This window comes from Cetorhinus maximus, chromosome 9, assembly GCF_964194155.1.
Source record: "Cetorhinus maximus chromosome 9, sCetMax3.hap1.1, whole genome shotgun sequence".
NCBI lineage: Eukaryota > Metazoa > Chordata > Chondrichthyes > Lamniformes > Cetorhinidae > Cetorhinus > Cetorhinus maximus.
Window position 1 is genome coordinate 121,420,425 of NC_135887.1, and position 15,157 is coordinate 121,435,581.

Genomic DNA, 15,157 nt, shown 5'->3' on the forward strand with positions numbered 1-15,157 from the left:
CCTGCAACATCCTTCAGTGTGCGTATCACTTATTGTCATGGTCGCTGCGCTCTGCACAATCTGGCACTGACAAAGGGGGACCCACTCGAGGATGAGGATATCAAGACAGCTCCACACGTCTCAGAGGATGACTCTACAGATGGATCTGATGAAGAGCCCGGGCAGGCACAGAGTGAGGATGAGGAGGCAGACTTGAGGAACCTCCAGGGAGGCAGGGATACCAGGGAAGCCTTGATTCAAAGCTCCTTCAGCTAGGCTGCCAAGGCTTGGCTACCATCTTAGTGTAAGGGCACCGCCTCAGTCACACACATTTCTGAGGAGGCAATGCCATGACCCTAATGTCACCTCACAACCTCTGTAATAAAGTTACTGCCCCTGCCGTCTGGCATAGGCACTGATGAGGCCTATGAGGAACATGAGGGACACTCAGGGCATTGAAACAAAATCTTGCTTTATATCTTTACCAGAGTTGCAAACAAGGAACAAAACATAATATAAAAATAAAACATAAAATCACACAAAAAGAATATATAGTACTGATGAAATGAACGCATGTCACCCTCGAAAACCCCATCCTGTGCCTACGCTTGCGAGTGCTACGTCTTGGTGCCCACTGGCCTTCCCCTTCGCTGGCAGCTGCATTGGCGGCAGAGTGCTGACTCTGCTGTCATGTCGGCCCTGATGACCTTGGCGGTCGCCCTCTGGCTGGTGGGGCCTGAGAAGGCTCCACCTGGGAGGGTGCGACCAGCGACATGGCTGAGGGCGCTCCTCAGTCGTCGTAGCCTCAGAAGATTCCACGGTCACTGGCAGAGGGGCAGAGCAGCTGCTGCCCTTGTCCAGAGTGTGTGAGAGGAGCCCACAGAGATGACAGGAAGCTCATCCGCCATCGTGAATAATGTCTGGACCTCCCTGATCACCATTGATGGATGGGCACCTAGAAGAGAGATTAGGTGCCTCATTCATCTCTCACACTGGCAGCAACCTCCTGAGGTCACAGTCTGTGTGTGAGTTTGCAGGACTCCTGATTCTGTTGCCACTCTCTCAATGAAGGAGTCTGTGTGCTTGGTGCTCAGGGTCAACACATTGCTCAAGCTTCGCATGGACTCCTCCATGACAGATACCATGGCACACAGACCCTCAGGGATCTCCGCCAGAACTTCCCGCGCATCCAACTGGACATCCAGCAGCTGCCGCCTGATGGACGACTCCAGAGGCCCGTCATCTGCCTTGGACTCAGCATGGTCCTGTTCTCCAGCAGTCCTCCAACTGCCCTGGGCACTCTCTGTCTCCGCCAGCTCCTCGTGCAAGTGTGATGTGCCCTCACCACAGTGCACTCCAAACGGAGCTGGTGCACTATAGCCCACCTATAGTGCCTGTACCTGCGCTGGTGCTTGGTGTAGATGTGGGTGCATCACTCAGCAGTTCCTCCTCAGGTGTTGGGGGTGGGGGGGCTCGGGGTCAGCTGCACGTTGTGAGGGTGGTGCTTCTGAGAGAGAGACAGAATATGTCAGTTAAGAACATTGTCCTAAGTGTCTGTGCAGGCGCGACCCGCGGAGATGCAGCTTGATTAGCTCTCCTCGCCCTTCTATATTAGCAAGGGAGCAGCGACATCTCCCACCCTTGGCAGGTGCAGGAGTATGTGGCACTTGACACTATGCATCTCTGTAAAAAAGGCAGAATTAATCATGGGTGACTTTAATCTTCATGTAGATTGGGAAAATCAAATTGGCAGAGGTAGCCATGAGCAAGAATTCATAGAGTGTATTCGGGACAGTTTCCAAGAACAATATGTTGTGCATCCAAGCAGGGATCAGGCTATTTTGGATCTGGTAATGTGTAATGAGGCAGGCTTAATATTCTGATGAATGGTCATACAAACTCGAAACATCAACTGTATCCCTCTCCACAGATGCTGTCAGACCTGCTGAGTTTTTCCAGGTATTTTTGTTTTTGTTCAGGCTTAATAAATGATCTCTGAGTAAAATATACCCGAGGAAACAGTGACCATAATATGGTAGAATTTAACATTTAGTTTGAGGGTGAGGAACTTGGGTTGGAAACAACCGTGCTAAACTTAAATAAAGGTAATTACAAAGGAATGAGGGCAGAGTTGGATGGAGTGGACTGGGATAGGATTTTAGCAGGAAAAAAGTTGATGCACAATGGCAGACATTTAAGAAAATAGTTCATGACTCACAACAAAGATATATCCCAGTGAGGAAGAAGTATTCATGGAAGGGGATAAACCAGCCATGGTTATCCAAGGAAGTTAAGGATAGTTCAAATTAAAAGAAAAGACCTACAATGTGGCAAAGATTAGTGATAAGCCAGAGGATTGGGAAAGTTTTAAAAACCAATAAAAGATGACCAAAGAAAAAATAAAGAGGAAAAAAATAAACTTTGAGTGTAAACTAGCAAGTAATATAAAAATGGACAGTAAGAGCTTCTTTAAATACATAAAAAGGGAGAGAGAGACCAAAGTGAACATAGGCCCCTTACAGAATGAAGCTGTGGAAATAATAATGGGGCACCAGGAAATGGCAGAGGAGTTGAATAAATACTTTGCTTTAGTCTTCATGGTAGAAGACACTAATAGTATTCTAATACTAAATAGTCAAAGGGCAAAAGAGGGGGAGGAAATAAATACAATAACTATCACTAAAGAAAAAGTACTAGGGAAACTAATGGGGCTAAAGACCGATAAGTCCCCTGGACCTGATGGGTTGCATCCTAGGATATTAAAGGAAGTAGCTACAGAGATGGTGGATGCACTGGTAGTAATCTTCCAACAATCCTTAGATTTTGGAAAAGTCCCAGAGGATTGGAAAACTGCCAATGTAACATCCTTATTCAAAAAGGGAGGGAGACAAAATACAGGTAATTGTAGGCCAGTTAGCTTAACATCTGTCACTGGGAAAATGTTAGTCTATTATAAAAGATGTAATAGCAGAGCATTTAGAATTACATAATCTAATCAAGCAGAGTCAGCATGGCTTCATGAAGGGGAAATCATCCCTAACAAATTTATTAGAATTCTTTGAGGTGGTAACTAGCAGGATAGATAAAGGGGAACCAGTAGATGTAATATATTTGGATTTCCAAAAGGCATTCAATAAGGTACCACACATAAGGCTACTTAATAAGATAAGAGCCCATGGTGTTGGGGGTAGTATATTAGCATGGATAGAGGATTGGCTAACTAATAGAAGATAAAGCTGGGATAAGGGGGGCATTTTCAGGATGGCAATCTGTAACTAGTGGAGTGCATAGGGATCAGTGCTGGTGCCTCAATTATTTACAATATATATTAATGACGTAGATGAGGGAAGTGAAGTATTATCACCAAATTTGCGGATGATACAAAAATAGGTTGGAAGACAAGTGATGAGGATGACACAAAGAGTCTACAGAGGGATTTAGACAGGTTAAGTGAGTGGGCAAAAAAGTGGCAGATGGGATATAATGTGGGAAAATGTGAGGTTTTGCACCTTGGCAGGAAGAACAAAGGATCTGAATATTATTTAAATGGAGAAAGATTGCAGAAAGCTGCAGCACAGAGGGATTTGGGAGTCCTTGTGCATGAATCCCAAAAAGCTAACATCTAAGTGCAACCCTCAGTGCTCAGGCTCATGTCATGGAGATGCAGTGGAGGCCTTAACAGTTACTAAATTCCAGTTAGATGATGACAACATGCAATGAGGACACTCCATAGATCTTCACATTGCCTCTGTGAATGTCTGACTCCTGTCTGGCTGAGGACAGCTCGCTTGCGCTCTGTGATCAGGGTCATATCATGGAGACGCAGCCATGAAATTTTAAATGCACCTGATCTTTTGTCAGCCTTCAGCACCTGTCCCTTTCTGGAGCAAAGCATCACTGGTCACAGATGCTGACGAGATGGGTGCCAGCCCCACCTTAAAGATGCTGAGAGCACAGAGAGAATAGCGGAACTCTGTGATGCCTGCCCACGACATTCTGGCCGCAGTGACAAGCACCATCAAGGTGCAGACATCACTAACGTGTCCAGTGAGTGTGAAGCCAGACCATCACTTTGGTCTGAAGGTTACACACTGCACAGGGAAGAGGCCCTGGACTGAGAGACCTGCTTTTATCTTGTGCAGGAACCATAGGCAAGAAGACATTCTTGGGAGTTTATTTACAATAATGAACATTAAGTATAAGTGATTAACACCCGTGCCCAGGCTACGCAACTACATCTTTTTAACATTCCTAACCCTGTCGCTACGTCTTGGTGCTCCCCGGACATCCATAGTGGAGGTGGCGGAAGTCAGCTGACTACTACGCCTTGTCTAGGGTGTAGCAGTCATCTGCAGGAATGACAAGCGCCGTCTATAGACCCTGGGTCTAGCGAGGTGCCTCCAAGCAATGGCTCGCTGTGGATCTTCAGCTGAATGCACAGCAGGCCCTGCCACCCCTTCATCTTGAGAGAGGTGCTCCTCCCTTTGCCAAGCCAAGCGCTCTCTTCTTCTACTTATCTGGTCTCTAAGCCATGAGGCATACCACTAAGTCACTCAGCTCCATGATCCTGGTGTTCTCCTCTTGCAGATGTTAGAAGCATATCTCTCCAGACTGAATGTTTCCTTTACAAAATGCAAGGACATGGCATGATCTGGACATTTGGATGCTAACCTGGGATTTCTTTTTAAAAAAGAAGCTCATAAGTTCACCTTGGAACTATCAGCAAGCAGGCCTTTACCAAGTAATCACCTGACCTTTATGGTACTTGAGGAAGATCTGGCTGTTGATTTTGAACTGCAATCACTTTAACTGATGGAGAAAAAAAACTGAAAAGGAAGTAACTTGCTGGAAGTCACATGGGTGAAAAAAAAAACTTAAGTTGTGAACCTGCTTGTTTTGAAGGTAGTCTTGCTGGGGAACAAGCTGAGGAAGGAACCTAACTGGCTCCCTCTCTCTACCTTACCTAAAATTGTGTGTGGCTATCAACCTGTAACGAGCGAGCCCTCATCTGAGTGTAACTAGTCTTGGACCTGTGAAGCTAGACCAGTTGGTGAGAACTTCCGGACATCTACCAGGACCAGCAGCCAGTCGACACACAAGGGAACGCCCAGGTTGACAGCGTTGAGACCCTGTGGACTCTATCCTTTATCCTCTAAACCCCATCCCTGCAGAGAGACTCTATCTGTTTGACCTTTTTCTGTCTGTGAGTGTGTGTCTGTTTGTGTGCTGGGGGAATTCTTTAGGAAGAGATAGATAGTTATATTTCCCAATGACAATTGTGTATTAACCAGTAGTTGCAACTTGTTAAAAAAAGTTTTCTTTTACCATAAACAGTCATTCTGAGTTTATGGAAAGAAGCCTGGTTGAAGACTATTTTATTTGGGCACCAGTAGAGGAAATAGATGATTGGCTATTTTGGTAAGAAAATTTATATTTAAATTTTTAAATTAATAATATGCAGAATAGTGGGGCTTGATAATACATGCACTCTTCCCATGTCAATCATAACATAGGATCAAAGGAAGAGATGCATGGATTAGCATATGTGTCCTAAGAACCTCTCTTGGTTAAGTCTGAAGGCCCCTTCACGCATGTAGGAAAGCGCTGGCCACCATGTGGATAGCCAGTGTATGGTGCGCTCATTGGCTGTCCGAAACCCCACCCACCTCTGCCCCACTCCACCTGACCGATTGGCGGTTGTATCAGCCATTGGACTGCATGCTGTGCTCACAGCTCAGGCACAGGCATTCTCCTAACCTGCACTGCAGGGCTGCACTGTTAGCTTGAACCATGGGGGAGACTGGCCCAAACCTTAATAAAGATATTGCAAGGGGCTGAGCGCCTCCACCAGTGACTGCGCCATGACCAGCTTTCACAACGGGATTGTACTGCTTGCCCAGTTGGCCAATTACTCTGCTGTCCCCTAAGATGCATATTAATTTGCAGTCTGCTCCCAAGGGAGCATTTGGTGGCACTTTCTTGTTTTGTGTTGCTTGTGTGGGTAGAAAAGCTTTAGAGGTCCAATGAAAAGCATGTCAATGGAGCTGCAGCTGAACGGTCTCAGCTGCAAAAGAATGCACGCTTCTAACAAAACTTTGCCAAGTGCGTGGCCACTTCCCTCACCCCCCTGCCATCCCCCACACCCCCAGCATGTGCTTGGGTATTTCCTTCAGTCTGTCCGTGCTGTCTTGCCTTCCACTCTCGGTTTGACCCGCACCGCACTGAAAACCAGCCGGGAAAAAGTGACTTGCCTGTGTGCCCGACGTTCCCTCCGCCCCCGAATTTGCAGCGCCTCATCCTTGATGTCCTCTGGGCGATGCTCACGAGCTCTGCGCATGGTTGTGCGCACTCACCTCTGAATTCCCCTCGAAGTTCAGGTCGCCAGGTGCACACCTTTTAAAGGCAGTCGTGAAGCGCGCTGTTCTCAAGTCACGCCGACGTGGGTGGTAAATTTGATGTGGGGGGTGGTGGGGGGATAATTCTGGCGAGCAGGACTTATAATTAAATGTAAATGTATGAAAATGACGTTCCCAACATGCGGTGGTGGGAAATGCAGCCCACCATTGACGGGTGGAGTGGACAATCGCAAACAGCGTAAAACCGGTTTTTGGCCTTCTCACCATATTGTCTCTCCCTGCCGCCATGACACCCGACGCCAACAGGGCCGGAAAGTTCTGTCCAATGTCTAGTTGCAAAGCAACATGGGATGGTCCCTTATGCTAAAGATGCTAATTTAAATGCTGGTTGCCATACATGAAACAAGTTGCTATGATTTGAGTTAAACCCTTTAGAACGGCACGGATCTGTTGCAAAGTCATTGGAAGGCATTTACGAAATGAAATGTAAGTCGACCCAAATAAAGCAGGAAGAAGTCAAGCTCAATGGAATTTTCCAGCTCTAAATGAACAGCTAAATCCTATTAATTTTCATGCACCAGCAAAAATGAAATTCTCATTTATCAAATTCCCCCTATTAAGCAAACCCATCAGGATTGATTTAAGTACCTTGCCAATCAATGGTGCTTGGGGAAAGCATTCCCCTATTAAGTGACTATTCCTATTAATCTTGCCCCACTTAACTGCCATCAACTGTATTTGGGGCATGAAATCACATGATCAAGCCAACTCTCAGAACTAACTACTTGACAGTTGAAAGTGGAGGATACATTCAGCACTGCTATTAGTATTCTTAATAAGTACTAACGCCTGATAGGTGCTATACCCAGTGTCAGGGTGATGACTTATCCTGCTCAACAGCAGCTTCTAGGACTTATTCTTTTATTATTCAGCAGTTTTATTCTGTGATACTGGCAAGAAACTTGCTCGCAAGCATATTTATTGCCCAAGGGTTTATTTCCTTTAGTGCTGACTGTGCAGAGGAAAATGTCGGGAGCTGATACATGTACAAAGAGGAGGTTAATGGTGCTGAAGATAAGGTTAGATGAGAGAGGTGGGAGGAGGCTAGTGTGCAACATAAACACCGGCATGGACCAGTTGGGCTGAATGGCCTGTTAACTGTGCTGTAAATCTATGTAAGCCTATTGAATGATTTTATTTGTATATGACTGGAGGAAATGTTTATGGCTGTTTTTGTAATGAAGACCCGCTTTTAGGCTTTGAATGTTTTAATACTGGTCTAGAGTTTGGACCTTTTGTTTCCCATTGTATTGTGTTAAATGCATGATGGGTAAGAGAGGAAGCAAATGTTTGCTAATGTGTAAAGGGAGCACATAGGTCATGGAGTGAAAAAGGTTTGATGCGAAACTCTTATCTGCTGGTTCTACAGTGCTGAATGTTGGGTGTGTAGAAAAGGAAGAAAGAAAGGTGTTTATACAACACCTTTCACAACCTCATGATTGTCCAAAGCATTTTATGGCCAATTATGTACTTTTGAAGTGTAGTGGGGAGTTCTAGCCCCATAAGACAGGTGAGTTTGGATCAAATTGGAATTAAAGTGTTATCAGCCTGAATCCCGAGCCCAACTGGTACATTTCCAGTATGAACGGGGGCAGGTCAGTGGAGAGGCGACCAAGCTGCCCAAGGAGGCTAGTTGGCACTTTAAATATTATAACGAGGCTTTGAACCTCATTGATATTCCCCATTAGAATTTGACTGTGTGCAACTGGGTTTTCCAAGCTTTGAGAAATCCAGCAGCTAAATCCAGATTCAGGAGGTCAAATCCTCTTCGCTTACCAACTGGTCTTGGTTGCCTGGTCAACTGCCCACGATTGGGGATCTCCCTCCACCATTCCGATCTCCTCATGACCTTCCCTCCAAGACCTTCGCAACACCCCAATCCTGAGACCTCTAAAACTTCCCTCTGATTCTGTATCCCACCCCATCCCTTCGGCAGCAGACTGGGACTTCCTGGATTCCGTCTATCCTCACCGACCCTCTTCCCTGCCAATCCCTCTGGGTTTGGCCCCCAGCCGCCCAGGGTACTGATCGATCTTCTCCTACACCCTCCATTAAACTGCTGTCTGTCTAACTGGGAGTCATGTCTTGTTAATAAGGCTGGCTGCTGGGCAGGGAACTGTTTGGCGAAGATACACGCACACTGAATTTAAAACTCCCGACCAGTCCATTAACTTAAAATGTGGCCCAAAATCGCTGTTGTAGGAAATGTGGCAGCCAAGTTGTGCACAGCAAGATCCCATAAACAGCAAAGAGATAATGGCCAGGCAATCTTTTTCCTTTGTGATGTTGGTGCAGGAGTAACTATTAGCTAGGACACTGGGCAGAACTCACCTGTTATTCAAAATAGTCTCTTGGGCTCTATTGTGTCTTCCTGAGAGGGCAGATGGGGCCTCGGTTTCAGCACCTTCAACACTGCAGTGTTCCCTCAGTACTGCACTGGAGTGTCTCCTCAGATTTATGGATGAAACTGAATATAGAGGTCTCTTATAAGTAGGATTCTTAAATAAATGTGGTATGCAAAACAATATTGAAAGTGAGGTGACAAGTATTAGACTGAGTTGTAGCCAAACCCTTGGCAGTTGTAGAAATTTGCACAAAATGATGGGAACATGATTTTCAATACTGTACAGTATTTTTGTTTTTAACATTGACAAAGAGTTTAATCTAAAGAAAAGTAGCTAAGTTGTTCAATCTTTGAGCTCAGGTAACTCCAGGAAATATGTTTATGTTCTCAGAGTCTGGCAGGTTTGTTGCAATTGATGCCCATATATCATAATGCTGAGAGATTATCCAACACGATAGTAATAATGCTATTCAAATTTCTAGAGTTAGTTTAATTTCCATACTAATATTTTATTAATGTTTTACTAGTACTTTGTCAAGTGCCATACTAAAGACTGGAGCATAGAACATATAGGCTGATGCTCCTAAGCAGTATTGAGAGAACACTGCAGTGTTGAAGGTACTGTCTTTTGGATGAGACATTGAACCAAGGTCCTATCATCCCTTTCAGGTGTCATAGAATCATAGAGGCATTGAGGTCGACAGCACAGAAAAAGGCCTTTAAGCCCATCAAGTCTGCACCAATCAGACAAGTACCTAACTATTCTAATCCCATTTTCCAGCACTAGGCCTATAGCCTTGTATGCCATGGCATCACAAGTGCACATCCAAATACTTCTTAAATGTTATGAAGGTTTCTGCCTCTACTGCCCTTTCAAGCATTGAGTTCCAGATTCCCACCACCTTCTGGGTGAAAAAAATTCTTCCTCACATCCCCTCCAAACCTCCTGCCCCTTACCTTAAATCTGTGCCCCCTGGTTATTGATCCCTCCACCAAGGGGAAAAGTTCCTTCCTATCTAACCTATCTATGCCTCTCGTAATTTTATACACCACAATCATGTCCCCCCCTCAATCTCCTTTGCTCCAGGGAAAATAAACCCAGTTTATCCAATCTCTCCTCATAACTAAAACTCTCCAGCCCAGGCAACATCCTGGCAAATCTCCTCTGCACTCTCTCTAGTGCAATCACATCCTTCCTATAATGCAGATTCCAGAACTGCACGCAATGCTCTAGCTGTGGCCTAACCAGCATTTTATACAGTTCCAGCATAACCTCCCTGCTCTTATATTCTATGCCTCGGCTAATAAAGGCAAATGTCCCATATGCCTTCTTAACCACCTTATCTAAATGTCCTGCAACATAAGGGACCAGTGGACATGCACACCAAGGTCCCCCTGATCCTCGGTACTTCCCAGGTTCCTACCATTCATCGTGTATTCCCGTGCCTTGTTTGTCCTGCTCAAGTGCATCACCTCAAATTTATATAGATTAAATTCCATTTGCCACTGATCAGCCCATCTGACCAGCCCGTCTATATCTTCCTGTAATCTAAGGCTACCCTCCTCACTATTTACCACCCCACCAATTTTCAGATCATCCACGAGCTTACTGATCAACCCTCCTACATTCAAGTCTAAATGGTTTATATATACCACAAACAACAAGGGGCCCAACACCGATCCCTGTGGAACCCCCCTGGACACAGGCATGCAGTCACAAAAACACCCCTCGACCATCACCCTCTGCTTCCTACCACTCAGCCAATTCTGGATCCAATTTGCCAAATTGCCTTGGATTCCATGGGCTCTTACCTTCATTATCAGTCTCCCATGTGGGACCATATCAAAAGCCTTGCTGAAGTCCAGGTAGACTATATCAAATGTATTGCCCTCATCTACACATCTGGTCACCTCTTTGAAAAATTCAATCAAATTGGTCAGACATTGACCCCCCTTAACAAAACCACGCTGACTGTCCTTGATTAATCCCTGCCTCTCCAAGAGTAGATAAATTCTGTCCCTCAGAATTGCTTCCAATAGTTTCTCCTCCGCTGAGGTTAGACTGACTGGCCTGTAGTTCCCTGGTTTATCCCTTCCTCCCTTCTTGAATAACGGTACCACATTGGCTGTCCTCCTGTCCTCTGGCACCTCTCCTGTGGCCAGAGAGATATTGAAAATTATTGCCGGTGCCCCTGCTATCTCCTCCCTTGCCTCACTCAACAGCCTGGGATTCATTTCACCCGGGCCTGGAGATTTAACTACTTTTAAGCCTGCCAGATCACTTAGAACCTCCTCGCTTTCTATGTTACTTTCTTCAATTATATCACAGTCCTTCTGCCTGATTTCCATACCCATATCGTCCCTCTCACTTGTGAACACCAACACAAAGTATTCATTTAGAACCCTACCTACGTCTTCTGGTGCCCCACGCAAATTACTACAACGTCCTTAATGTGCTCCACACTTTCCCTATTTATCCTCTTATTCTTAATATACTTTTAAATAACTTTGGATTTTCCTTTATTTTACCTGCCAATGTTTTTTCATGCCCCCTTTTTGCTCCCCTAATTTCCTTTTTAAGTTCCCCTCTACACATTCTATACTTCTCTAGGGCTTCTGCTGTTTTGAGCCCTTGGTATCTGCCTAAGCCTCCCTTTTTCTATTTATCCAATCCTGTATATCCCTCGATATCCAGGGTTCCCTGGATTTGGTCCCACCCTTTATCTTTATGTTGGCCCTGTACTCTCCCTATTTCCTTCTTGAATGAGTCCCACTGCTCTGACGCAGATTTACCTAAAAGTAGCTGCTCCCAGTCCACTCTGGCCAAATCGTATCTGATCTTATTAAAATCGGCCTTCCCCCAATTTAGAACTCTGATTTCTGGCCCATCCTTGTCCTTTTCCATAACAACCTTGAACCTAACGGAGTTATGATCACTATCTGCAAAATGCTCCCCCACTGATACCTCTACCACTTGCCCAGCTTCATTCCCTACAATTAAGTCCAGGACCACCCCCTCTCTTGTAGGACCTTTTACGTACTGGCTTAAAAAGCTCTCCTGGGTGCATTTTAAGAATTCCGCTTCCTCTAAACCTATCACAACATGACTAGCCCAGTTAATGTTGGGGAAGTTGAAATCCCCCACTATTACTACTCTATTATTTTTACTCTTCTCTGAAATTTGCCTACATATCTGCTCTTCTTTTTCTCTCTGACTGTTTGGGGGCCTATAGTACACTTCCAGCAATGTGATTGCTCCTTTTTTGTTTTTCAGTCCTACCCATATGGCTTCATTTGAGGAGCCTTCTAAGATACCATCCCTCCTTACTGCTATAATTGATTTCTTGATCAATATTGTGATACCCCCTCCTCTTTTACCTCCTTCCCTGTCTCACCTAAAGACCCTATATCCTGGAATATTGAGCTGCCAATCCTGCCCCTCTTTCAACCATGTCTCTGTGACAGCAATGACATCATACTTCCTTGTGTTAATTTGTGCCCTCAACTCATCTGTCTTATTCCTCAGGCTCCTTGCATTAAAATAAATACCATCCAACCTTGCCAAACTCCCTTGTGCCTTAACTGGCCTATAATTTCTATGCCTTCCAGACTCACTTGCTCTCTCTTCTAATTTTGGCTGTGCATCTCCTCCTGCTGAAACTCCTCTCAGGATCCCCTCCCCCTGTCAAGTTAGTTTAAACCTTCCCCAACAGCACTTGCAAACCTCCCCGCAAGGATGTTGGTCCCACTCCGGTTCAGGTGCAACCTGTCCACCTTGTACATGTCCCACTACCCCAGAAATGGTACCAATGTCCAAGAAATCTAAAGCCCTCCCTCCTGCACCATCTCTCCAGCCACACATTCATCTGGACTAACCTGCTATTTCTATACTCACTAGCGCGTGGCACCAAAAGTAATCGAGAGATTACTACCTTTGAGGTCCTGTTTTATAATTTATTTCCTAGCTCCCTAAATTCTGCTTGCAGGACCTCATCCCTCTTTCTACCTATGCTGTTGGTACCAGTGTGTACCATGATCTCTGTCTGTTTGCCCTCCCCCTTTAGAATGCCCTGCAGCCGTTCAGTGACATCCTTGACCCTGGCACCAGGGAGGCAACATACCATCCTGGAGTCACATCTACAGCTGCAGAAACACCTGTCTGTTCCCCTTACTATTGAGTCTCCTACCACTATTGCTCTTCCCCTCTTTTTCCTCCCCCCCTGTGCAGCTGACCCACTCACAGTGCCATGAGCGTGGCTGCACTCCCCAGAGGAACCGTCACTCTCACCGTTTTCCAACACAGAAAAACAGTTCTTGAGTGAGATGCATCCTGGGGATTTCCTGATTACCTGCCTGACACCTTTCTTCTGACTGATGGTCACCCATCCCCTCTGTCTGAACTTCCGTAAGCTGTGGGGTGACCATGTCTAAAAACATGCTATCCACAAAACTCTTAGCCTCACGGATGCACCTCAGCATCAAGCTCTGAAACTCGGAGCTCAAGTAGTTGCAGCTGGTGGCACTTCCTGCACACATGGTCGGTCAGAGGGCAAGGAGTGTCTGGGACTTCCCACATGTTGCAGGAGGTACATAACACGGGACTGAGCTGCCCTGCCTCTAGTTGAAAAAAAATCCCCTACTTTAAGTTAAATACAGTAAAAAAAAGTTAAATTATTTATGTACTTTAAATAAAAACAAGAACCCTTACCTTTCCTTAGCTTAATCTATTTTAAACTGGAGATAAAAACTGGAGAAAAGCACTTACCCACTACTCACCAATCAGCTCTCACCTTTGTGCTGACGTCACATTTTGAAGCTTCCCCGCACTGCCGCTGGTTCTGATCTCTCCGCCGCTCTCTTGTGATGTCACTCTTGTTATTTTCAATAAGAACTGACTGCAGGACACTCTTCCCAGACTGCTTCAGCGTGATGCTGACTGCAGGACACTCTCCCCAGACTGCTTCACCACGATGCTGACTGCAGGACACTCTTCCCAAACTGTTTCACCGCGATGCTGACTGCAGGACACTCTCCCCAGACTGCTTCACCGCGATGCTGATTGCAGGACACTCTTCCCAGACTGCTTCACTGCGATGCTGGCTGCAGGACACTCTTTCCAGAAGAGCAGTAAATTCATGATCCTCCCTGTTCCTTAGCTATTATTTACCCATCTATTTCAAATGAGCCATTAAGCTGAGGCCCCCATCTGATAAATGTGCCTAAAGAGACTGGTAGGAGGGGTCACAGCAAATTGGTAAGCTGGCCTCTAGATGGCAGCACTGAAGGGCAGCAGTCACAGCTCCACAGATGGTCCTGTGGGATTGAATTTGGCCAATAGATCCAGCCAATAGTGTAAGTAACTTATCTGAATGTTGAGGTGGAAAGAGCCTGATTGCTCCTGAGCCCCCCTTAAAGGAACTGTTCACTGCTGCACCTACCACCCCCACCCCCACCTCCGCCACCACCCCCCTCAACACTTCTCCTTGCTGCTGATACCTGGCCCCACACTATGTGACCTGACTCCAGGACCCACTTAAAATGGCAATTGCTGTGCATTTTTCTATCTTTTCTAACTGGGTGATTTGAGTCTGGGATCATCACAAGCTCTTCCCTCTGGCATATCTTATTGATGTATCAATGTCATTTTGAAGATAATACAAAGAGGCAGTATTCTAAATGTGGCCTCACCCATAAAAGATTAAAATAGCCACTTTGAATTGATAGCCCAGTTTTGTTGATTTAATATATTTTTTTAAATTCTCTTTGCAGAAGTACATCTTGTGGCTGCTGAAACAATACTCTTGGGTTAACAACCTAAACACTGCCATCTAAAGTCCACATCAGCTTTCGGTAAGTTATTTTATTTATGACATTGCACTTTTTTTTGGTGTGGAGTTTCTATCTGATCTCATTATTGATTTAACAGTTATTTTCCCTTTGAGTTTACTTCCATTATCAAGTCAGTAGTATTTTTTTTTGCTGCCTTATATTACATTTTAAGTTTTCTTTATCTCAACAATATGAAAAGCTTCAATTAAATTTGAAGCACTTTGAAAATACATGCAGTCTGCAAATAATTCAGGCGTGCTTTGGACTAAAGAAAAGTGAATTATCCAAGAATTTGAAGCAAGCAACGTATATACCATAGAAAAGCGGTTAAAGAAAGGCTAAAAATTGTCAGAAAGTTTGAATAATGGAGCAACTTGAATTAAGAGTTGGCTATTCTGTAAAATAAAATATATGTGGTTCATACTCAATTGCATTGGTTCCTTTAGCATTATTTACCCAATATTGGCTCAACTGCACAAAGGAACACTGCATTTTAAGCACAACCCGTGTTCAATTTCTGACTGAGTTTCCACAATCTCCTGCTAGTTTTAAAAACATCACAGCCGACGCTGTCACTGCCCACAAAACT

The 15,157-nt window shown here is 45.0% G+C and overlaps 1 protein-coding gene across 3 annotated transcripts in view; it reads left to right on the forward strand.

The window, feature by feature from the left end:
* The window catches only part of shank2b (SH3 and multiple ankyrin repeat domains 2b), a 1,028,817-nt gene that overhangs the window by 137,491 nt on the left and 876,169 nt on the right, over window positions 1-15,157 (forward strand). For all 3 annotated transcript variants that reach the window (XM_078549478.1, XM_078549479.1, XM_078549480.1), the window contains exon 2: window positions 14,509-14,589. The gene's annotated coding sequence lies outside the window, so the exon portion shown is untranslated. The remainder of the gene's footprint in view (window positions 1-14,508; window positions 14,590-15,157) is intronic.